General features: G+C 47.9%; 1 protein-coding gene across 3 annotated transcripts in view; it reads left to right on the top strand.

The window, feature by feature from the left end:
- The window catches only part of ATXN7 (ataxin 7), a 320,951-nt gene that overhangs the window by 51,855 nt on the left and 242,767 nt on the right, over positions 1–26,329 (top strand). Inside the window, exon 2 of one of the 3 annotated variants that reach the window (XM_063940911.1) lies at positions 2,979–3,039. The exons of the other annotated variants lie outside the window; for them this stretch is intronic. The gene's annotated coding sequence lies outside the window, so the exon portion shown is untranslated. The remainder of the gene's footprint in view (positions 1–2,978; positions 3,040–26,329) is intronic. 3 annotated transcript variants of the gene reach the window in all.

Here is a 26,329-nt window from a genome sequence, read left to right on the forward strand (position 1 = left end):
GCTTCTTGTCTGGAGATTCCCGCTCTATTTCATCATGAGAGGAGGGAAATTTACCTCAGCTTTCTTCCCCTTAAACATGTGTACCCTTGTGTCAGGGACAGATGAGTCATCAGTGATATGCAAATCATCTTTTATTACAATAATCATATATTGAATACTTTTCTGCCATTTTGGCTGTAACTTTGCATTATCGTAGTCGACACTGGAGTCAGACTCCGTGTCGATATCAGTGTCTATTATTTTGGATAGTGATCATTGAGAGACTCTGAAGGTCTCTGCGACATAGCGACAGACATGGGTAGATTCCCTGTCTGTTCTCTAATCTTTTGTGCAATAAATTCACCTTAGCACTTAAATACACATATCCAAACAGGTGTCGGCGTTGTCGACGGAGACACCGTCTCACACAAATATTTGCTCCATCTCCTCCTTAGGGGAGCCTTTTACCTCAGACATGTCGACACACGTACCGACACACCACACACTCAGGGAATGCTCATCTGAAGACAATTCCCCCATAAGGCCCTTTGGAGAGACAGAGAGAGAGAGTATGCCAGCACACACCCCAGCGCTATTAACACAGGAATAACACAGTAACTTAATGTTAACCCAGTAGCTGCTGTTTATATTGATTTTTGCGCCTAATTATGTGCCCCCCCCTCTCTTTTTACCCTCTTCTACCGTGTATCTGCAGGGGAGAGGCTGGGGAGCTTCCTCTCAGCTGAGCTGTGGAGAAAAAACATGGCGCTGGTGAGTGCTGAGGAAGAAGCCCCGCCCCCTCGACGGCGGGCTTCTGTCCCGCTTTCATGTACAATTTTTTGGCAGGGGCTCATACATATATACAGTGCCCAACTGTATATATGCAAACTTTTGCCAAAGAGGTCTCTAATTGCTGCCCAGGGCGCCCCCCCCCCCCCCCCCTGCGCCCTTACAGTGACCGGAGTATGTGGGTGTAGTGTGGGAGCAATGGCGCACAGCTGCAGTGCTGTGCGCTACCTCAGTGAAGACTGGAGTCATCTGCTGCCGATTTCGAAGTCTTCTTGCTTCTTTCACCCGGCTTCTGTCTTCCGGCTCTGCGAGGGGGACGGCGGCACGGCTCCGGGATCGGACGACAAAGGGTGAGATCCTGTGTACGATCCCTCTGGAGCTAATGGTGTCCAGTAGCCTAAGAAGGAGGACCTAGCTTCAGAGAGTAGGGCTGCTTCTCTCCCCTCAATCCCACGATGCAGGGAGTCTGTTGCCAGCAGAGCTCCCTGAAAATAAAAAAACCTAACAAAATACTTTCTTATAGCAAGCTCAGGAGAGCTCACTAAACCGCACCCAGCTCGTCCGGGCACAGATTCAAACTGAGGTCTGGAGGAGGGACATAGAGGGAGGAGCCAGAGCACACCAGAATCTAAATTCTTTCTTAAAGTGCCCATGTCTCCTGCGGAGCCCGTCTATTCCCCATGGTCCTTACGGAGTCCCCAGCATCCACTAGGACGTTAGAGAAATATATATATAAATTTTTTGGGGCCTCGGATCAATACACTTCACCAAAAATCCAGAAGCACATAAATTCTGCAGTGATCCTATCTCTCCAGTGCCAAACACTGAGAATAAATATATATATATATATATATGTATGTATTTATAATGAATTATATATATAATATATTATATTATATATAAATAAATATGTATTTATAATAAATATATATAATGTCAGTGGGCTAAAACACATCAACTCAAAAGGTAATGCTGCTGGCTGGTGATCCATAAGATAAGTCAGTTTGCCTTTCCAAAATGTAAAAATCATACTTATATGATTGAAACGTACGTTTCGGGCCCTTACAATGTGATGTATACCTGTCTTTAATAAATGTAAAATGGTATAAATATCCAGGCCTTAAAACAGAATACATTTTTTTTCTTTTTTTTGTTTGTTTGTTTTGTTTTCCAAATAAAAGTAACAAACTCACAATAAAAAAAACGAATTGTGTATTAGCTTATTTAACAAACACTGGGTGCAAAGGAAAAAAAAGCCAGGCAGGCCTAACATCACAGCCATTTCTGGAATACTGACGCATTTCACCCTACAGGACTTTATCAAAGGGTAAATGGCACTCTGCAGGAACTTTTACCCTTTGATAAGGTCCTATTGGATGAAACGTCTCAGAGTTCCAGATCTTTTACAATCGCTGTATAGTGTTTGGACTGACTGGTTTGTTTATCCCTTGGTGGCAGAAAGAGCAGCTAGCCCTTACCAACCTTACGTGCATCCAGTGTTTGTCAGTATTTGTTACTTTTATTTGAAAAATGAAATCTAAACAAAAAGTATAATGCAATTCTATGTGTTCTATTTTAAGATCTGGTGATTTTTATTGGTTTATTTATCATATAGCCTGTGCAGTAACTGATTCGTACTTTGTTGCGACTTATACCATCTGTTAGGGGCCTCCCTGAGGAATATGGAGTAAATTGATGTTTCTGTAAAGATACATAAATAAGCCGGATGGCGGTCATTAGGTCGACATGCGTTAGGTCGACATGGAAAAAGGTTGACGTGAGTTTTTCACAATTTGTTTTCATTTACTTACCTTTTTCATACTTACCGATACACATGGACTACAATTGGGAACGGTAACCTGTGGCGAGCGCAGCGTGGCACCTTGTACGAAGTATGGCGAGCGGACATGGTGCACTAATTGGGGTTCCCAGTCACTTTCCGAAGAAAACGACACCAAAAAAAGTAATAAAAAAACATTTTCACATGTCGACCTAGTGATCATGTTGACCTAATGCATGTCGACCAAACGTGGTCGACCCAATGTATGTCGACCAAATGAACCACACCCAAATAGGCCATGTATTTATTAATTTCTGGTACGAGGCCATCCACATACATAATTGCACTCTTTGCTGTGTATTGTAAAGGTATTGCTTACAGGCACTTTTCATTTCTCCTCTCACGCACCATAATGTATTTCCCTTCTCAGTGTGCGAGCACTTTCTGCATAGAGCGGGAGGAGGGAGGGACAGGACGAGTAGCTGCCAAATGTAAATATTAAATTTATTATGAAAATAGATAACAGCAGCCACACTAATACTGGTAACCATATCAGTGGGAGGGATCAGGACGCACTCAGCCGACTGTCATTTTCCTTGGTGTGTGTTTTGCACCAGCGGTCGAGCACCAAGAAGTGTTATGGTGGCAATACACTAGTGCGACTTCTTCTCCGAGGGGAGAAGTCGCATAGGTTGCCCTTGAACTGCCCGGCTGCTTCCCGGGCGGCAGGATTTTGCATACGACGCATCGTATGCAATCCCAGCCAAGGCTGGCGGAGTCTGCCGCCTCCCAGAAATCTATAGTGCAGCCTCTGTGATCCATAGGCTTCGATCCGATAAGCGTGGGACCGCACATGATCGTATTGACCTGCGATTTGCCACTTTTCGTCCAATTTCTCAGCCTGATGCTTCGAAATTGGATGAAATCAGGCTAAATCGCACTAGTCTATGGGCACCATTACACCTGATGGCAGATGCATATGCATCCTTGTGGTTTAGATGAGCCTTACTGTATTCAGCCTCCTTTCTTTCCCATTCCGTCTTTATAAGCAGATGTAGTTGTAAGCTGAAAATGTAACTGAATCTACATACTAATGCTAGCAAAACAATTGTTGCGCGGATACGCAGTAAGAAAAAGTACATATTATCCAAAATAAAAATAAAAGACCCTTATTTACATCTTTACGTCCGCCCCCAATGTGTCTATAATGCATCTGTGTACAGCTGGTTAACCTGCAGATTATTTCTCTGCCTATTCTCATTTGTACATGTAAGCAGGTGCCACCATGTAAACCCATGCAACAGATCGTTTATTTATAGATCTATTTAACCGTCTTTGTGGTACGTGGCTTCATACCCAAATTAACAAGGGTCTGTGTCTATCCATGATCTTTATTTTTGTGGTTTTCCACATACACTCAGCATATTCTGTTCATAGTCTATTTCCTGAATGTTCAGCTACTATTTCTTTTATTGCTCAGTGTCTTACAGGTATTCAGGTGCAATACTTGAGCAGTGGATAACATGTAAGCTTATAAAGCATGTCATGTTGTCACACGTCATCTTACAGTCACATATAATTGTTCTGTTTTTGCTGTAAGATCAGGATAGAGTAGGTCATTGTGTTGAAATTATGTTGCCTAGCAACCATGGCTTTGCATAAAAAAATAGATTAATTCATTTTAAATATGTACTGTACTACGCTCAGCATTGTACTTCCCTAAGATGTGCAAAAGCTCTGTGCACTAATAAATACCCAGTACTCATAATAACCAAAATAAACCAGGAAAGGCACTGCTGGGAATTTGGCAGGAGTTAATAATACATATGATTTAAGTTATAAGCTTGTTTGCTAATTCTAATCAATCTAAATGTTATTATAGCACTCTATAGTGTTAGTTTGCATGCATGGTGTAGTTTAGAACTTTGGCGTCTATGTACTAAGCCTTGGAGAGAGAGAGAGAGTACCAGCCAATCGGCTCCTAACTGTAATTTCTCTGACGTCCTAGTGGATGCTGGGACTCCGTCAGGACCATGGGGATTAGCGGCTCCGCAGGAGACAGGGCACAAAAATAAAAGCTTTAGGACTAGGTGGTGTGCACTGGCTCCTCCCCCTATGACCCTCCTCCAAGCCTCAGTTAGGTTTTTGTGCCCGTCCGAGCAGGGTGCAATCTAGGTGGCTCTCCTAAAGAGCTGCTTAGAAAAAGTTATTAGGTTTTTTATTTTCAGTGAGTCCTGCTGGCAACAGGCTCACTGCAACGAGGGACTTAGGGGAGAAGAAGTGAACTCACCTGCGTGCAGGATGGATTGGCTTCTTAGGCTACTGGACACCATTAGCTCCAGAGGGATCGAACACAGGCCCAGCCATGGAGTCCGGTCCCGGAGCCGCGCCGCCGACCCCCTTGCAGATGCCGAAAAGTGAAGAGGTCCAGAAACCGGCGGCAGAAGACTTTTCAGTCTTCATGAGGTAGCGCACAGCACTGCAGCTGTGCGCCATTGTTGTCAGCACACTTCACACCAGCGGTCACTGAGGGTGCGGGGCGCTGGGGGGGAGCGCCCTGGGCAGCAATGATAATACCTTGTTCTGGCTAAAAATACATCACATATAGCCCCTGGGGCTATATGGATGTATTTAACCCCTGCCAGGTCTCACAAACACCGGGAGAAGAGCCCGCCGAAATAGGGGGCGGGGCCTATCTCCTCAGCACACAGCGCCATTTTCCTGCACAGCTCCGCTGCGAGGAAGGCTCCCAGGACTCTCCCCTGCACTGCACTACAGAAACAGGGTAAAAAAACAGAGAGGGGGGGCACTTTTTTGGCGATATTGATATATTAAGCTGCTATAAAGGAATCAACACTTCTGTAGGGTTGTTCCTATATATTTATAGCGCTTGGGTGTGTGCTGGCAAACTCTCCCTCTGTCTCCCCAAAGGGCTAGTGGGGTCCTGTCTTCGATAAGAGCATTCCCTGTGTGTCTGCTGTGTGTCGGTACGTGTGTGTCGACATGTATGAGGACGATGCTGGTGTGGAGGCGGAGCAATTGCCGGTAATGGTGATGTCACCCCCTAGGGAGTCGACACCGGAATGGATGGCTTTGTTTATGGAATTACGTGATAATGTCAGCACGTTACAAAAATCAGTTGACGACATGAGACGGCCGGCAAACCAGTTAGTACCTGTCCAGGCGTCTCAGACACCGTCAGGGGCTGTAAAACGCCCTTTACCTCAGTCGGTCGACACAGACCCAGACACGGACACCGAATCTAGTGTCGACGGTGAAGAAACAAACGTATTTTCCAGTAGGGCCACACGTTATATGATCACGGCAATGAAGTAGGCTTTGCATATCTCTGATACTGCAAGTACCACAAAAAGGGGTATTATGTGGGGTCTGAAAAAACTACCTGTAGTTTTTCCTGAATCAGAGGAATTGAATGAAGTGTGTGATGAAGCGTGGGTTAACCCCGATAGAAAACTGCTAATTTCAAAGAAGTTATTGGCATTATATCCTTTCCCGCCAGAGGTTAGGGCGCGCTGGGAAACACCCCCTAGGGTGGATAAGGCACTCACACGCTTATCAAAACAAGTGGCGTTACCGTCTCCTGAAACGGCCGCCCTCAAGGATCCAGCTGATAGGAGGCTGGAAACTACCCTGAAAAGTATATACACTCATACTGGTGTTATACTGCGACCAGCCATCGCCTCTGCATGGATGTGCAGTGCTGGGGTGGTTTGGTCGGATTCCCTGACTGAAAATATTGATACCCTGGATAGGGACAGTATTTTATTGACTATAGAGCAATTAAAGGATGCTTTTCTTTATATGCGAGATGCTCAGAGGGATATTTGCACTCTGGCATCGAGAGTAAGTGCGATGTCCATATCTGCCAGAAGAAGTTTATGGACGCGACAGTGGTCAGGTGATGCGGATTCCAAACGGCATATGGAAGTATTGCCGTATAAAGGGGAGGAATTATTTGGGGTCGGTCTATCGGATTTGGTGGCCACGGCAACAGCCGGGAAATCCACCTTTTTACCTCAGGTCCCCTCCCAACAGAAAAAGACACCGTCTTTTCAGCCGCAGTCCATTCGTTCCTATAAGAACAAGCGGGCAAAAGGACAGTCATATCTGCCCCGAGGCAAAGGAAAGGGTAAGAGAGTGCACCAAGCAGCTCCCTCCCAGGAGCAGAAGCCCTCCCCGGCTTCTGCAAAGCCCTCAGCATGACGTTGGGGCTTTACAAGCGGACTCAGGGGCGGTGGGGGGTCGACTCAAGAATTTCAGCGCACAGTGGGCTTGCTCACAGGTGGACCCCTGGATCCTGCAGGTAGTATCTCAGGGTTACAGGTTGGAATTCGAGAAGTCTCCCCCTCGCCGGTTCCTAAAGTCTGCTCTGCCAACGTCTCCCTCAGACAGGGCGACGGTATTGGAAGCCATTCACAAGCTGTATTCTCAGCAGGTGATAGTCAAGGTACCCCTCCTACAACAGGGAAAGGGGTATTATTCCACACTATTTGTGGTACTGAAGCCGGACGGCTCGGTAAGACCTATTCTAAATCTGAAATCTTTGAACCTGTACATACAAAAATTCAAGTTCAAGATGGAGTCACTCAGAGCAGTGATAGCGAATCTGGAAGAAGGGGACTTTATGGTGTCCTTGGACATCAAGGATGCTTACCTGCATGTCCCAATTTGCCCTTCACATCAAGGGTACCTCAGGTTCGTGGTGCAAAACTGTCATTATCAGTTTCAGACGCTGCCGTTTGGATTGTCCACGGCACCTCGGGTCTTTACCAAGGTAATGGCCGAAATGATGTTTCTTCTGCGAAGAAAAGGCGTATTAATTATCCCTTACTTGGACGATCTCCTGATAAGGGCAAGGTCCAGAGAACAGCTGGGGGACGTAGTAGCACTAACCCAAGTAGTGCTGCAACAGCACGGGTGGATTCTGAATTTTCCAAAATCTCAATTGACCCCGACGACACGTCTGCTGTTCCTGGGAATGATTCTGGACACGGTTCAGAAAAAGGTGTTTCTTCCGGAGGAGAAAGCCAGGGAGTTATCCGAACTTGTCAGGAACCTCCTAAAACCAGGAAAAGTGTCTGTGCATCAATGCACAAGAGTCCTGGGAAAAATGGTGGCTTCTTACGAAGCGATTCCATTCGGCAGATTCCACGCACGAACTTTTCAGTGGGATCTGCTGGACAAATGGTCCGGATCGCATCTGCAGATGCATCAGCGGATAACTTTGTCTCCACGGACAAGGGTGTCTCTTCTGTGGTGGTTGCAGAGTGCTCATCTGTTAGAGGGCCGCAGATTCGGCATACAGGACTGGGTCCTGGTGACCACGGATGCCAGTCTGAGAGGCTGGGGAGCGGTCACACAGGGAAGAAACTTCCAGGGAGTGTGGTCAAGCCTGGAGATCTCTCTTCACATAAATATACTGGAGCTAAGAGCGATTTACAATGCTCTAAGCCTGGCAAAACCCCTGCTTCAGGGTCAGCCGGTGTTGATCCAGTCGGACAACATCACGGCAGTCGCCCACGTAAACAGACAGGGCGGCACAAGAAGCAGGAGGGCAATGGCAGAAGCTGCAAGGATTCTTCGCTGGGCGGAAGATCATGTGATAGCACTGTCAGCAGTGTTCATTCCGGGAGTGGACAACTGGGAAGCGGACTTCCTCAGCAGACACGATCTACACCCGGGAGAGTGGGGACTTCATCCAGAAGTCTTCCACATGATTGTGAACCGTTGGGAAAAACCAAAGGTGGATATGATGGCGTCCCGCCTCAACAAAAAACTGGACAGGTATTGCGCCAGGTCAAGAGACCCTCAGGCAATAGCTGTGGACGCTCTGGTAACACCGTGGGTGTTCCAGTCAGTGTATGTGTTTCCTCCTCTGCCTCTCATACCAAAAGTACTGAGAATTATACGGCAAAGGGGAGTAAGAACGATACTCGTGGCTCCGGATTGGCCAAGAAGAACTTGGTACCCGGAACTTCAGGAGATGCTCACGGAAGATCCGTGGCCTCTACCTCTAAGACGGGACCTGCTTCAGCAGGGACCGTGTCTATTCCAAGACTTACCGCGGCTGCGTTTGACGGCATGGCGGTTGAACGCCGAATTCTAAGGGAAAAAGGCATTCCGGAAGAGGTCATCCCTACCCTGGTAAAAGCCAGGAAGGAGGTGACTGCACAACATTATCACCGCATTTGGAGAAAATATGTTGCGTGGTGTGAGGCCAGGAAGGCCCCGACGGAGGAATTTCAACTGGGTCGATTCCTACATTTCCTGCAAACAGGATTGTCTATGGGCCTCAAATTAGGGTCCATTAAGGTTCAAATTTCGGCCCTGTCGATTTTCTTCCAGAAAGAATTGGCTTCAGTTCCTGAAGTCCAGACTTTTGTAAAAGGAGTACTACATATACAGCCCCGGTTGTGCCCCCAGTGGCTCCGTGGGATCTTAATGTAGTTTTGGATTTTCTCAAATCCCATTGGTTTGAGCCACTCAAATCGGTGGATTTGAAATATCTTACATGGAAAGTAACCATGCTACTGGCCCTGGCTTCAGCCAGGAGAGTGTCAGAATTGGCGGCTTTATCGTATAAAAGCCCATATCTGATTTTCCATTCGGACAGGGCAGAACTGCGGACGCGTCCTCAGTTTCTGCCTAAGGTGGTTTCAGCGTTTCACCTGAACCAGCCTATTGTGGTGCCTGCGGCTACTAGCGATTTGGAGGATTCCAAGTTGTTGGACGTTGTCAGGGCATTGAAAATATATATTTCAAGGACGGCTGGAGTCAGAAAATCTGACTCGCTGTTTATACTGTATGCACCCAACAAGCTGGGTGCTCCTGCTTCTAAGCAGACGATTGCTCGTTGGATTTGTAGCACAATTCAACTTGCACATTCTGTGGCAGGCCTGCCACAGCCTAAATCTATCAAGGCCCATTCCACAAGGAAGGTGGGCTCATCTTGGGCGGCTGCCCGAGGGGTCTCGGCATTACAACTCTGCCGAGCAGCTACGTGGTCGGGGGAGAACACGTTTGTAAAATTCTACAAATTTGATACCCTGGCTAAAGAGGACCTGGAGTTCTCTCATTCGGTGCTGCAGAGTCATCCGCACTCTCCCGCCCGTTTGGGAGCTTTGGTATAATCCCCATGGTCCTGACGGAGTCCCAGCATCCACTAGGACGTCAGAGAAAATAAGATTTTACTTACCGATAAATCTATTTCTCGTAGTCCGTAGTGGATGCTGGGCGCCCATCCCAAGTGCGGATTGTCTGCAATACTTGTACATAGTTATTGTTACAAAAAAATCGGGTTGTTATTGTTGTGAGCCGTCTGTTCAGAGGCTCCTACGTTTGTCATACTGTTAACTGGGTTCAGATCACAAGTTGTACGGTGTGATTGGTGTGGCTGGTATGAGTCTTACCCGGGATTCAAAATCCTTCCTTATTGTGTACGCTCGTCCGGGCACAGTATCCTAACTGAGGCTTGCAGGAGGGTCATAGGGGGAGGAGCCAGTGCACACCACCTAGTCCTAAAGCTTTTATTTTTGTGCCCTGTCTCCTGCGGAGCCGCTAATCCCCATGGTCCTGACGGAGTCCCAGCATCCACTACGGACTACGAGAAATAGATTTATCGGTAAGTAAAATCTTATTTTTTCAAACACAGGGGCAGATGTATTAACCTGGAGAAGGCATAAGGAAGTGATAAACCAGTGATATGTGCAAGGTGATAAAGGAACCAGCCAATCAGCTCCAATATGTAAATTAACAGTTAGGATCTGATTGGCTGGTTCCTTTATCACCTTGCACATATCACTGGTTTATCACTTCCTTATGCCTTCTCCAGGTTAATACATCTGCCCCACAGCCTGTAACATGGCAGTTAGGAGCTAATTGGCTGGTTCTCTACCTCTGTCCTCTTTATCTCTCTCCAAGGATTACATTGGCCCCTTTCCTTGTAACAAAGCTGGTGAACTGTGATTTTTTTATTTTTATTACTTTGCAAACAGTATCTCTCCAAGGATTACATTGGCCCCTTTCCTTGTAACAAAGCTGGTGAACTGTGATTTTTTTATTTTTATTACTTTGCAAACAGTATACTCAAACATGAATTTACATTTCATGCTGAGACGTATAATTTTCTATACATTTCCAAGTACGTCCTTTGCTGCAGGTCTTAGCTGTTTCGTATCTTTCTCTAATAAATTCCTGTTTATAATTGTTTATTAAAACTTGAGCATCGGTTTACATGATTGTCATTGGATTTGAAAGGCAAAGTTGCGAGGCCTATAAAATGTATATATAAAAACGCCGTGAAGATCAGACCTATGACACGAAAGGACCCAACTAATATAAAATGTATTCAGGTGTGGATTATGATAGACTACAAATAGAAGACAGGGGTGGGGGGGTATTCAGTAGGCAACGGAACTGAGATGCGATCGCATCTACCCGCTCACCCTCGCAGTGCGCGCGCTCAGGTCATGCAATGCGTGTGCGCAGTGATGCGTATGCATCTTAGTTGTGCAAACGCTTCTGCCTTAATGACAGGCAGAGGCGTTTGCGGGGTGGTACGGGGCGTTGGGAGGGAGTGGTGACGATAACGGGGGCGGGTTGGAAAGCGCCCGCCATGCACCTCCATGGACCGCCATGCATCCACAAATCTGCAATGTGGTCATTATTGCATTGCGATTGCATCGCTGCTGGGTATATGCATGCTGGGCGGCCCCCAGCATGCGATCGCAGCCAGTTGCAATTTTGCTAAGATAGCAAAACTGCAACTGAAGCTGAATAAGGGCTTAGGAACAGAGAGATGGAACTGCATCAAGCAGATAAATTAAGCTGTGTTCAAGCAGCGCTGACTAGAGGCTGTTGCTTCGTACATGAAGTTGAACACAAACCAGCCATAATTGTTTCTAAATCATGTTCATGGTACTTAGGGGGTTATTCAGAGTTGGTTGCAGTCTTTGCTAATTTTTCAAAAAAGCGTAACCACTAAAATCGCATGCTGGGGTTGCTCAGTAATGTGCTCTCAATTCTGTTGTGAGCGCATCACAAAAATCTCAAATAGAGGTTGACACCTGCATAGGCAGGTGGACCGCCGGACATAACACGCCTGCGTTTCCTGGTCCACTCCCAACCCCCCCCCCCCCCCCCCCCAACGCCGCGTTGCAGTCCCCGGATGCCCCCCAATCATGATGCAATTGTATCCTTCCAGGATGCGATCGCATAATGATTGGTCATGCACTGCGGCCGCTGCACATGCAGAGTGTTCCGAAAATCGCACGTTTGCAATTTTTGGGACACTGTGTCCACCTCTGAATAGCCCCTTAGTGCGGATATCCATATTTATGAACCATTTTACACATCTCTACTGCACCGCACTCTTCCGTAAGCTTGCTTTTATAGTTTTCATCATTATCTTGGCGTATTTGCACCAGCATTATCCATGGTGAAGACCAGTCTGAAAACAGGTGTAATTATGCTTGCACAAAACTCCTGCATAGCCTGTAAATCAGTCAACACATCCTCTCTGAACTAACCCTACCTGCGATGGCCAAGTTACCTCCTTGTTATGTGCCTCCTGCCACTAGTGGAGATGTGACTAAGTTGTGTATAACTTAGGGGGTCATTCAGACCTGATCACTGCGCAGCGATTTTTGCAGTCCTGCGATCAGATAGTCGCCGCCTGCAGGGGGAGTGTATTTTTGCCGCGCAAGTGTGCGATCACATGTGTAGCAGAGCTGCACAAACTGATATTGTGCAGTTTTCTCGCAGCCCAGGACGTACTCTTTCAGTGTGATAGCTCCAGCCCTGATCATCAGGATTCTGACGTCAGACACCCTCCCTGAAAACGCCTGAGCCCGCCTGCGTTTTTCCGGACACTCCCTGAAAACAGTCAGTTACCACCCACAATCGGCCTCTTCCTGTCATTCTCCTTGCGAAGGCCTGTGCGAATGGATACTTCGCACCATCCCGTTGCAGATTGCCGATGCCCGTTGCAGCCATGTGACGTGCCGGTGCCGTGCGGTGCATACTCATGCGCAGTTCGGGTCTGATCGCCTGCTGTGCGAAAACTCACAGCAGCGATGAAATCTGAATGACCCCCTTAGTTGTGTGCGCTCAGCTTCGGAGTCTGAAAACACGCAAGATACATCTGCAACACTGAGTTGCGTTCAACTCTTCATCAATCCCTATAGTATGTGGGCAGCATTTCATTAACGTTTAATCTGATTTTATATCTAGTAAGAGACAATTTTGAACATCACATTTCAAATTGAGTCACCCGAGGGTCATTTTGCTGTAAATTGCATTATATTTCAAAGGATTGCTTCAGTTAATTTGACTAAAGCAGAAGGTACTTGGAAACACAACATTAATTACTACTAACACCAAGTAGCATCTGTACAGAGAGCTGAAAGCAGCCTCACTTCCCTCTAGTTCTGGAGTTTTGTTGTCTGCTATCCTAACTATCCATTGGATGCATCATCTGCCTGACATTATCCTGAACTTACTAGTGCCATAAGCTACTCATACCCCATGAATCTGATGTAGAGTTGTACTTGCAAATGACATGTATAGAAGTAAATATGGCATTATCGCCTGTATACAGTACAGAGTTGTGTACAGACCTCCCCCTACCTCTTTGCATGGTTTGACAGCTGTCCTCATCATCAAGGCACACATGCACCAGCCCTGTCAGTGGTGCAAAATATGTGGCATATTTAAGCTTCCTCCCATCTCTGCATAGACCGCCATTGCATTGACATGCCCCCACAGAGCATTGTCTATTTCTCTTACGTCCTAGTGGATGCTGGGGTTCCATTTAGTACCATGGGGTATAGATGGGTCCTTTGGGAGCCACTGGCACTTTAAGAGTTTAACAGTGTGGGCTGGCTCCTCCCTCTATGCCCCTCCTACCAGACTCAGTTTAGAAAATGTGCCCGGAGGAGCCGGTCACAGCTAGGGGAGCTCCTAGGAGTTTTCTTAGTTTTATTGTTCTCTAGAGTTTGTTATTTTACAGGCAGGCTGCTGGCAACAGCCTCCCTGCTTCGTGGGACTTAGGGTGGGGAGTAGTGTCCAACCCTGAGAGGTTAATGGCCACTATCTCCGCTGACAGGACACTGAGCTCCTAAGAGTGATGATCGTTAGCCGCCCTTGACGACCGCTCACTCCTGCAGCATGCCGCCTCTCCCTAACAGAGCCAGAAGAAAGAAGAGTGGTGAATCTGATGCCAGAGTCCCGGGAAGCGGGTCCCCGGTGGGAATGGTGACACAAGGGTGGGAGCGCAGCTGTGATAGGCTGCGCTCCGGAAGGCTCAGCAGCACACTGTGTACAGCGCTGTGAGGGGCATCCTGGGCCAGCGCGATACCCTACACTGGTCACACATAGTTTTGAAGGTCTAACCCACTGTTTGCTGCAAAAATTACCTCAGGCCAGTATAATCTCTAAGTGCGGAAAGACGTGCCATTACAGGGGGCGGAGCTTCTCCTGAGAGCGGATCCAGCACTAACCAGCACCATTTTCTTCCTGCAGACACACGCTGACAGGGAACGCTGTCCTCCACATAACTACACTGAGGTAAAAGGTGTTATAAAAGGGGGGAGTGATATTATGTACTAGCTACCCTTTTAAGGTTACGCTAGTCAGCGGGGTTTTTATCTTTATAAAAGCCTATAAGGGCGCTCTGTGGCTGGTGTCTTGTGCTCTGTGACTCTCTGAAGATGTTAAGGGACTTTGGGGGACATTTACTAAGCAGTGATAAGAGCTGAGAAGTGAGCCAGTGGAGAAGTTGCCCCATCAACCAATCAGCAGCTCTGTATAATTTTATACTATGCAAATTATAGATGTTACTTCAGTGCTGATTGGTTGACATAGGCACTTCTCCACTGGCTCACTTCTCCGCTCTTATCACTGCTTAGTAAATGTCCCCCTTTGTACTGCAGAATGTATATCTTCTCCTGGGGTCATTGATTCCCTACTGGTGTGTGTTCAATTCAGGATGGAGTCTGGGAGTGGTGACCTTTGCTCGAGATGTAAAGGAATTCCTGGTATCCCGGGATATCAGGGGTGCATACTTCACATTCCATTCTGGCTGCCTCTCTAGGCCTATCTAGGGTTGCACTACAACTATGTCACTTCCAGTTCCAAACACTGAGCTTGGCTTCTATGCAACACCAGGGGTGTTCATCAGGGCCATGGCAGCCTTTATACTCCCGCTCCACAAACCAGGAGTGGACATAATTCCATATCTGGGTGACTTAACATCCTCCAGGGAGATGTTGTTACGGAGTGTTGCTCTCTCAAATCAACTGTCCCGGGTTCTCGGGTGGAAGATTCCTGAAGCTTCCAATTTCGCATTTGAAACCGATAAGGAGGCGTTCCTTCCTGGGGATGATTCTCAACATGGAAGTGCAGAGGGCGTTTCTACCAGTGAAGAAAGCGTTGGTGATCCAATCAATGGTCCGGGATGTCCTGATGCCAGCCCGGGTATCGGTTCATCGGTGCATTCGCCTTCTGGGGAAGATGGTTGCCTACTGAGAGGCTCAACAGTATGGAAGATTCCTTGCACGGTCTTTCCCACTGGATACCCTGGTCTTATGGTCAGGATCTCATCTTCACATGCACCAGTGGATACGCCTGTTGCCAAAAGCCAGAATTTCACTCCTCTGGTGGCTGCAAACTTCTCACTACTAGAGGGCCGCAGGTTCGGGATTCAGAATTGGATTCATCTAACCACGGATGCAAGTCTCAGGGGTTGGGAAGCAGTCGCTCAGGGGGAAAACTTCCAAGGAAAGCAGTCAGTTCAGGTATCTCTCCTTCCAATAAACATTTTAAATCTGAAGGCCGTGTACAACGACCTACAAGCGGCACATCTTCTGTGAGCTCAAGCCGTTCAGGTTCAGTTGGACAACGTCATAGCGGTGTCCTACATAGACAAGCAGGGCGGAACGAAGAGCAGGGCTGCAATGTCAGAGGTGACAATAATCTTCCTCTGGGCAGAGAAGCATGCGCCGGGCGCTGCCAGCGGTCTTCATTCCGGGAATGGACAACTGGGAAGCAGACTTCCTCAGCAGACACGATCTCCATCCAGGAGAATGGGGCCTCCACCCGGAGGTATTCGCAGAAGTAATAAGCCGATGGGGTGTACCTCAGATAGCCATGATGGCCTCTCGCCTCAACGAGAAGCTTCGGAGATACTGTTCCAGGTCACGAGACCCACAAGCAGTGGCGGTGCACGCCCTGGTAACTACGTGGGTGTTCCAGTAAGTGTGTGTGTTCCCTCCACTTCCACTCATCCCATGGATTCTCAAGCTAATAAAAGGAAGTACAGGCGATCCTCATTGCTCCGGACTGGCCAAGAAGTGCTTGGTACGCGGATCTTCTGGAGTTACTGCTGAAAGATCCGAGACATCTTCCTCTTCACGAGGACCTTCTGCAACAGGGGCCGTTCGCTTATCAAGACTTACCACGGCTACGTTTGACGCGCGGAGGTTGAACGCCAGATCTTAGCTCGGAAGGGCATTCCGAACAAAGTCATTCCTACCCTGATACAGCTTAGGAAGGGGGTAACGTCTAAACATTACCATCGCATTTGGAAAACGTACATGTCTTGGTGTGAATCCAAGAAGTTTCCTACGGTGGAGTTTCAACTAGGACGGTTTCTCCTCTTTCTGCAAGCAGGTGTGGTTGTGGGCCTACACTTGGACTTCATAAAGGTCCATATTTTGGCCTTGTCCATTTTCTTCCAGAAACAATAGATTGCTCTCCGAGATTCAGACTTTCTTGATAGGGATTCTGCACATCCAGCCACCCTTTGTGCCACCTACGGCACGTTGGGATCTTAATGTGGTGCTACAGTTCCTGCAGTCGGATTGGTTCGAGCCTTTACAGGAGGTGGACGTCAAGTTTCTAACTTGGAAGGTGGTCACACTGTTGGCATTGGCATCTGCTCGACGGGTGTCGAAATTGGGGGCATTGTCATGCAAGAGCCCCTACTTGTTTTACCATGAAGATGGAGCTGAGCTCAGAACGCGTCAGCAATTTCTTCCAAAGGTTGTGTCGGTTTTTCTCATCACCAACCTATTGTGGTGTCGTGGCTACCGACTCCTCAATTATCTCATGGTCCTTGGATGTTGTGAGGGCTTTTAAAGTTTCTGTGATGAGGACTTCTCATCACAGGTAGTCGGACGCTCTGTTTGTCCTTTATGGTCCCAACACGGTTGGGTGTCCTGCTTCTACGCAGACATTTGCTCGCTGGATCGGGTTTACAATCCAGCATGCTTATTATACGGCAGGCCTGCAGTGTCCAAGATCTGTTAAGGCCCACTCTACTCGTACAGTGGGTTGTTCCTGGGCAGCTGCCCGGGGTGTCTTGGCTTTACAGCTTTGCCGACCAGCTGCTTGGTCGGGGTCGAACATGTTTACTGAACTTCTACAAGTTCGATACTTTGGCATCTGAGGACCTAAAGTTTGGTCACTCCGTTCTGCAGGATCCTCAGCACTCTCCCTCCCATTCTGGGAGCTTTGGTACATCCCCATGGTACTAAATGGAACCCCAGCATCCTCTAGGACGTAAGAGAAAATAGGATTTTAATTACCTACCGGTAAATCCTTTTCTCGTAGTCCATAGAGGATGCTGGGCACCCACCCAGTGCTTCGTTTTCCTGCGTTGCTACTTGGTTAAGTATTGGTTCAGCTGTTGCTGTTCTTCTGTCATGCATGGTTAGTATGATTTCTTCAGGTTATATGCGGATTGGCATGGTTGCTTCCTGTTTCATGCTAAATAACATGTTTTCTTCGTGTTGCATGATGGTTGGCATGATTTCTTCATGTTTCACCCTGGTTGGCATGATTTCTTCATGGTGCATGCTGGTCAGCATGGTTTTTTCGATTTGGTGTGAGCTGGTGTGAATCTCACCACTATCTGTATTTCCTTCTCTCGAAGTATGTCCGTCTCCTCGGGCACAGTTTCTAGACTGAGTCTGGTAGGAGGGGCATAGAGGGGGGAGCCAGCCCACACTGTTAAACTCTTAAAGTGCCAGTGGCTCCCAAAGGACCAGTCTATACCCCATGGTACTAAATGGAACCCCAGCATCCTCTACGGACTACGAGAAAAGGATTTACCGGTAGGTAATTAAAATCCTATTGTTACATCTGGGGAAGCCAATCGCACCTCATTTTTTCAGTCCCGGGATTGAGGTTTCAGCAGTCAGCAGTTTTGCAGAGTCCACGACAGGAAGGGCCAGCCCAGGGCACAGGCACTCACTGGCAGGCAGCAGCACAGGTACCAAGGGGGGGTATTTACTAACCCTTGGATGGAGATAAAGTTAACAAAGATAAAGTACTAGCCAGTGGGCTCCACTTTATCTCCATCCAAGGCTTAGTAAATTGACTAAAGTCACAGCAGCCAATCCCAGAGTCAGGCCGCAGACAACGCTCAGACATTGACAGTGTGTGACTCACTTTCGCCAGGCCGTTGTGCTTAGCAAGCTAGTCGCACACAGCTGGTTAAGGGGCGGGATGGCATGGGGCTGCGCAGCCTGACCTCTTTGACATCATGCGCAGCCGTACAGCCATGCCGTAGGGTTACGGTCATTAGTTTGACAGCCCTTAGGTCGACAGTCATTAGGTCGACCACTATTGGTCTACATGGATTAGACCGACATGGTCAGTAGGTCGACATGGAAAAAGTTCGACATGAGTTTTTCACTTTTTTCATTTTTTTTGAATTTTTTCATACTTTACTATCCACGTGGACTACAATTGGGAATGGTAACCTGTGCTGAGTCGCTTGCCATGCGAGGGAACATGGTCCACTGATTGGGGTTCCCCGTCACCTTACGAAGAAAACGACACCAAAAACAGTAAAGAAAAACCTCATGTCGACATTTTTTCCCATGTCAACCTATTGACCATGTCGACCTATTGACCATATCGACCTACTGCATGTCGACCAATGGTGGTTGACCTAATGACCCATACCCATGCCATAGGAGGCACGCAAGTAGGCAACCTCTGAGACGAGCACTAGTGTTCAGCACTGCCTAGACTGAAACAGATGTGCGCATGCAAATCCTGGGATTGGAGGCACCAATTCCCAGATTGAAATACCAGCATTTCTTGCTCAAAATCCCGGGATCCCCCCGATCCTGATCCCGGGATTGGCCTCGCTAGTTACAGCCCAGTTACCAGAATCCTTTGGCCCTCAGGAGTGAAGCTTCAAGAGCCACTCCGTCAAAGCCTGTCTGGCCAGGTCCAGGTAGACACAAGGGCCCTGAAAGAGGAGGTCTGGGCGTTGATGAAGTAGAAGAGGACGCTCTATCGATAGACCCTGCAGGTCTGAGAACCAATACAATCTAGGCCACGCTGGAGTGACTAGAAGTAGTATTCCTCCTTCTTGCTTGAACTTCCGTAGTACCCTGGGCAAAAGTGACACTGGAGGGAACACGTAGGGCAGCCGAAAGTTCCATGGAATTGCCAGTGCGTCCACGAACGCTGCTTGAGGATCCATTGTTCTTGATCCGAAGACCATAACTTTGTGATTGTGTCAGGACAAAATCAGGTCTACATCTTGTAGACCCCACTTGTCCACTAGGAGTTGAAAGACTTCCTGATGAAGACTCCACTCTCCGGCATGTATGTCCTGACGACTGAGGAAATCCGCTTCCCAGTTGAGGACTCCCGGAATGAACACTGCCGATATTGCTGGCAGATGGCGTTCCGCCCAACAAAGGATTTTTTACACTTGTATCATTGCCATGCGGCATCGAGTGCAGCCTTGATGGTTTATGTATGCCACCGTGGTGGCGTTGTCTGATTGTACTTGAACAGGCCTGTTGTGTATCAGAGGCAGGGCAAGAGTCAAAGCATTGAACACTGCCCGCAATTCCAGAATGTTTATCGGGAGGAGAGATTCCTCCTTGGTCCACTGACCCTGTATAGAGTGTTGCTCCAGCACCGCACCCCAAACCCTCAGACTGGCGTCCATAGTTAGTAGGACCCAGTTGGGGATCCAGAAGGGACTGCCCCTGCTCAACGGCTGGTCCTGTAGCCACCAGCTCAGTGACAGACGAACCTCCGGAGTCAAGGAGATCATTTGAGACCTGATCTGATGAGGCAGGCCATCCCACTTGGAAAGGATTAACATCTGTAGAGGGCGGGAATGAAATTGAGTGTACTCTGCCATGTCGAAAGCTGACACCATGAGGCCTAGTACTTGCATCGCCGAGTGTATCGACACTCTTGGGCGAGAGAGGAAGTATCTGATCCTGTCCTGAACCTTCAGGACCTTCTCTGGAGACAGAAACAGCCATTGACTGTGTGTGTCCAGCAGTGCCCCCAGGTGCACCATGCTCTTAGCAGGGACCAGCGAGGACTTCTTCCAGTTGAGGAGCCACCCGTGGGCTTGTAGGAAGCGTACCGTCAGTTGCAGATAACTGAGGAGGACATCTTGGGAGTTCGCCAGGATCAGCAAGTCGTCCAGATACGCCGGGATCCTGATTCCCTGACGACGCAGATGAGCCGTCATCACGGCCATAACCTTGGTGAAGATCCAAGGCGCCGTGGCCAGTCCAAACGCCAGAGCCTTGAACTGATAGTGAAGGTTGCCAATAGCAAACCGCAGATATTGCTGATGCGATATGGCGATAGGTATATGCAGATAAGCATCTTGTATATCCAGGGATACCATGTATTCTCCGGGTTCCATGGCCAGTACAATCGAGCGCAGCGTTTCCATACGGAACTTGGACACTCTCACAAATTTGTTCAGTGATTTGAGGTTGAGAATAGGCCGGAAAGACCCATTGGGTTTCAGAACTAGAAACAGGGTCGAGTAGTATCCTCCGCCTCTCTGGGACAGGGGTACCAGCACTACCACTCCTGTATCCAGGAGGGAACGTGCAACCAGGTGTATAGCTTGCGCCTTCAACGGATCCGAAGGAATAACAGTCATGCAGAACTGGCGAGGGGGACATCTCTTGAAAGAAACTGCGTACCCGTGAGAGACGACTTCTCGCACCCATGCATCTGAAGTGGTCTTAACCAAACCTGGGTGAACTGCAGAAGTCGGCCTCCCACCCTGGGATCCCCCAGGGGGAGGCCCGCCCCGTCATGCAGCAGGCTTGTCTTGTTTGGAAGTAGGCTGACGGGCAGCCCGGGATTGTTTTGCTTTGTGGTTTTGGGAGCACAAGCTTATCTCGGGTATGTCTGACCCTTCGCTTTCCCCTGAGGTCGAAAGGAACGAAAAGTGGTACACTTTGCCTTCTGTGCAGAAGGATTAGTATTCGGGAGAAATGCAGTCTTAGCAGACGCTAAGTCAGTTACAGTCTTATTCAGATCTTCCCCAAATAGGATGTCTTCCTTAAAAGGAAGTACCTCCAAGGTCTTTTTGGAGTCCAGGTCCACCTTCCATGACCTCAACCACAGAATTCAGCGAGCCAGGAAGGATGTAGTCGACGCCTTGGCCACCATTACACCTGCCTCAGAGAACGCCTCCTGAATATAGTGGGAGGCAGTGGTAATATGAGACATATTTTCTGTCAGTGTCAGATATATCCTGAGGTAGCTCATCCTCTATTGCCTGATCCCATGCTTCAATTCCTTTTTTGTGGCCCAGGAGGCCGCTATAGTGGGTCTATGTTCAGCATCTGTAAGGGAGTAAATAGATTTCAGGTATCCCTCCACATGCTTATCTGTCGGTTCCTTCAGTGAGGTGACAGTGGTGACAGGCAGAGTAGCTGACACCACAAGAGGGGTGACATGGGAATTCACTTGTTACACAACTCAGCAGGGAGAGGATAGCGAGCTAGCATCTTTTTAGACAGGGAGAATTTCTTTCCTGGAGAAGACCAGGGTTCCTGACATATGTCTACTAAGTGGTCAGAATGTGGTAAGACTACTTTAGCTACCTTCTGACGTTTCAACTTATCAGGTTTCTTAGACGCAGCAGTGGGATCTACATCATCATCGATTTGTAGAATCAGCTTAATAGCCTCCACTATGTCAGGGACATCAACCTGAGTTGTAGGTTCCTCGTCAGAAGCAACTGAATCAGTGTCTGATGGATCAGTATACTCCCCATCTTCATCAGAAGTATCATCTGATATGTTAGTGGATTGTAAGGAGGAAGCGGCCCGCTTAGATGACCCCTTGACCCCAGAGGGACGTGGGGTAGGTTTTTGTCTAACCAAAGATTGATTCAGTTGCTGCAACTGGGTAGACAAATTATCCACCCAAGGCGGATTTATCATAGGGACAATATGTGGCTGCAATGGCACAGGAGGTCCCATAGGGGGCGTAAGGCGTGTCACAAGCGTATTGAGCATAGTTGAGAACGCCGCCCAAGGTGGATCCTGATTGGTTACAGGAGCTGCGGACTGACTGGGAGATGTATGGCACATATTACACAGTCCATCAATTAAAGCTTCCCCCTCAGGCAAATCCCTGGCTCATGCGCTGCATGATACAGAAGCGTCAGTGGATATTCCGCCCTTTGTGTTAGACATTTTAGTGAACGTAACCACAGAGCGCATGAGTACGATACAGCCAGACAGAGCACAATACCTGCAAATAAATCACCTAGTATGTGACAGTGTACACAGTACACAACATCAGAGTCTAAATCCGGTACTATGTGACCATGTACACAGTACACAACATCAGCGAATAAATCCGGTATGATGTGACTGAGTACACAGTAGAATACACTTAACGGTAAATACAGTGCAGCACTATATATGAGACCCTGACACACTTAGTCCTTTAGGGTACAGAATACAGTGATAGCTATAGCTGGGATACACTGAAAGTGAAATCCACACAGCAGATACAGGCACACACAGTCACAGTGACAATGCAGATAATTATTTTAGTGAGACAATAAAACTGCACTGGACTAGTATGTGTGTAATATTTATATATATATATATATATATATATATATATATATATATATATATATATATACATATACATAAATATAGTATCAAGGGTACTATAATGGAAACTACTGAGGAGGAAAGGGATTTAGGAGTCACTATTTCAAGTGACTTAAAGGCAGGAAAGCAATGCAACAAAGCAATGAGAAAGGCAAGTCAGATGCTTGGTTGCATAGGGAGAGAAATCAGTAGCAGGAAAAAAGAAGTGATAATGCCACTGTATAGGTCATTGGTACGGCCCCATCTGGATTACTGTGTCCAGTTCTGGAGACCATATCTCCAGTAGGATATAAATACATTAGAAAGTGTACAAAGGGCAACTAAAATGGTGCATGGCCTACAGCACAAAACGTACCCGGAAAGTCTAAAAGATCTTAACATATATAGTTTGGAGGAGAAAAGGGAAAGGGGGGACATGATAGAAAATAAGAATTTACTTACCGATAATTCTATTTCTCGTAGTCCGTAGTGGATGCTGGGGACTCCGTAAGGACCATGGGGAATAGCGGCTCCGCAGGAGACTGGGCACAAAAGTAAAGCTTTAGAACTACCTGGTGTGCACTGGCTCCTCCCCCTATGACCCTCCTCCAAGCCTCAGTTAGGATACTGTGCCCGGACGAGCGTACACAATAAGGAAGGATTTTGAATCCCGGGTAAGACTCATACCAGCCACACCAATCACACCGTATAACTCGTGATCTAAACCCAGTTAACAGCATAACAGAGGAGCCTCTAGAAAAGATGGCTCACTACAGCAATAACCCGATTTTTTGGTAACAATAACTATGTACCAGTATTGCAGAAGACAATCCGCACTTGGGATGGGCGCCCAGCATCCACTACGGACTACGAGAAATAGAATTATCGGTAAGTAAATTCTTATTTTCTCTATCGTCCTAGTGGATGCTGGGGTTCCTGAAAGGACCATGGGGAATAGCGGCGGAGACAGGGCACAAAAAGTAAAGCTTTTCCAGATCAGGTGGTGTGCACTGGCTCCTCCCCCTATGACCCTCCTCCAGACTCCAGTTAGATTTTTGTGCCCGGCCGAGAAGGGTGCAATTCTAGGTGGCTCTCATAAAGAGCTGCTTAGAGAAAGTTTAGCTTAGGTTTTTTATTTTACAGTGATTCCTGCTGGCAACAGGATCACTGCAACGAGGGACAGAGGGGAGAAGAAGTGAACTCACCTGCGTGCAGGATGGATTGGCTTCTTGGCTACTGGACATCAGCTCCAGAGGGACGATCACAGGTACAGCCTGGATGGTCACCGGAGCCGCGCCGCCGGCCCCCTTGCAGATGCTGAAGTAAGAAGAGGTCCAGAATCGGCGGCTGAAGACTCCTGCAGTCTTCTAAAGGTAGCGCACAGCACTGCAGCTGTGCGCCATTTTCCTCTCAGCACACTTCACACGCAGTCACTGAGGGTGCAGGGCGCTGGGGGGGGGGCGCCCTGGGAGGCAAATGAAAACCTATTAAAAGGCTAAAAATACCTCACATATAGCCCCCAGAGGCTATATGGAGATATTTAACCCCTGCCTGTATTCACAAAATAGCGGGAGACGAGCCCGCCGAAAAAGGGGCGGGGCCTATCTCCTCAGCACACGGCGCCATTTCCTCTCACAGTTCCGCTGGTCAGGACGGCTCCCAGGTCTCTCCCCTGCACTGCACTACAGAAACAGGGTAAAACAGAGAGGGGGGGGCAAATTTAATGGCAATATCTTGATATATATAAAGCAGCTATAAGGGAGCACTTATTATAAGGCTATCCCTGTCATATATAGCGTTTTTTGGTGTGTGCTGGCAGACTCTCCCTCTGTCTCCCCAAAGGGCTAGTGGGTCCTGTCTTCGTTTAGAGCATTCCCTGTGTGTCTGCTGTGTGTCGGTACGTGTGTGTCGACATGTATGAGGACGATATTGGTGTGGAGGCGGAGCAATTGCCAAATATGGGGATGTCACCTCCTAGGGGGTGGACACCAGAATGGATGCCTTTATTTGTGGAATTACGGGATAGCGTCAACTCGCTTAAGCAGTCGTTTGACGACATGAGGCGGCCGGACAATCAATTAGTGCCTGTCCAGGCGCCTCAAACACCGTCAGGGGCTGTAAAACGCCCTTTGCCTCAGTCGGTCGACACAGACCCAGACACAGGCACTGATTCCAGTGGTGACGGTGACCAATCAACCGTATTTTCCAGTAAGGGCCACACGTTATATGATTTTGGCAATGAAGGAGGCGTTACATTTAGCTGATACTACAGGTACCACTAAACAGGGTATTATGTGGGGTGTGAAAAAACTACCTATAGTTTTTCCTGAATCAGAAGAATTAAATGACGTGTGTGATGAAGCGTGGGTTGCCCCTGATAAAAAGCTGATAATTTCAAAGAAATTATTGGCATTATACCCTTTCCCGCCAGAGGTTAGGGAGCGCTGGGAAACACCTCCTAGGGTGGACAAGGCGCTAACACGCTTATCAAAACAAGTGGCGTTACCTTCTCCTGAGACGGCCGCACTTAAAGATCCATCAGATAGGAGGATGGAAAATATCCAAAAAAGTATATACACACATGCAGGTGTTATACTACGACCAGCTATAGCGTCTGCCTGGATGTGCAGTGCTGGGGTAGTTTGGTCAGAGTCCCTGATTGAAAATATTGATACCCTGGACAGGGACAATATTTTACTGTCGTTAGAACAAATAAAGGATGCATTTCTTTATATGCGTGATGCACAGAGGGATATCTGCACACTGGCATCACGGGTAAGTGCTATGTCCATTTCGGCCAGAAGAGCTTTATGGACGCGACAGTGGACAGGCGATGCGGATTCAAAACGGCATATGGAAGTTTTGCCGTATAAAGGGGAGGAGTTATTTGGAGTCGGTCTATCAGATTTGGTGGCCACGGCTACAGCCGGGAAATCCACCTTTCTACCTCAAGTCACTCCCCAACAGAAAAAGGCACCGACTTTTCAACCGCAGCCCTTTCGTTCCTTTAAAAATAAGAGAGCAAAGGGCTATTCATATCTGCCACGAGGCAGAGGTCGAGGGAAGAAACAGCAACAGGCAGCTCCTTCCCAGGAACAGAAGCCCTCCCCGGCTTCTACAAAAGCCTCAGCATGACGCTGGGGCTTCTCAAGCGGACTCGGGGACGGTGGGAGGTAGTCTCAAAAATTACAGCGCGCAGTGGGCTCACTCGCAGGTAGATCCCTGGATCCTGCAGATAATATCTCAGGGGTACAGGTTGGAATTAGAGACAGATCCACCTCGCCGTTTCCTGAAGTCTGCTTTACCAACGTCCCCTTCCGAAAGGGAGACGGTTTTGGAAGCCATTCACAAGCTGTACTCTCAGCAGGTGATAGTCAAGGTACCTCTTCTACAACAAGGGAAGGGGTATTATTCCACTCTATTTGTGGTACCGAAGCCGGATGGCTCGGTAAGGCCTATTCTAAATCTGAAGTCCTTGAACCTGTACATAAAGAAGTTCAAGTTCAAGATGGAGTCACTCAGAGCAGTGATAGCGAACCTGGAAGAAGGGGACTTTATGGTATCCTTGGACATCAAGGATGCGTATCTCCACGTTCCAATTTACCCCTCACACCAGGGGTACCTCAGGTTCGTTGTACAAAACTGTCACTATCAGTTTCAGACGCTGCCGTTTGGTTTGTCCACGGCACCTCGGATCTTTACAAAGGTAATGGCCGAGATGATGATTCTTCTTCGAAGAAAAGGCGTATTAATTATCCCATACTTGGACGATCTCCTAATAAGGGCAAGGTCCAGAGAACAGCTAGAGATGGGATTAGCAATATCTCAAGAGGTGCTAAAGCAGCACGGATGGATT

The sequence above is a fragment of the Pseudophryne corroboree genome, chromosome 9, assembly GCF_028390025.1.
Source record: "Pseudophryne corroboree isolate aPseCor3 chromosome 9, aPseCor3.hap2, whole genome shotgun sequence".
NCBI lineage: Eukaryota > Metazoa > Chordata > Amphibia > Anura > Myobatrachidae > Pseudophryne > Pseudophryne corroboree.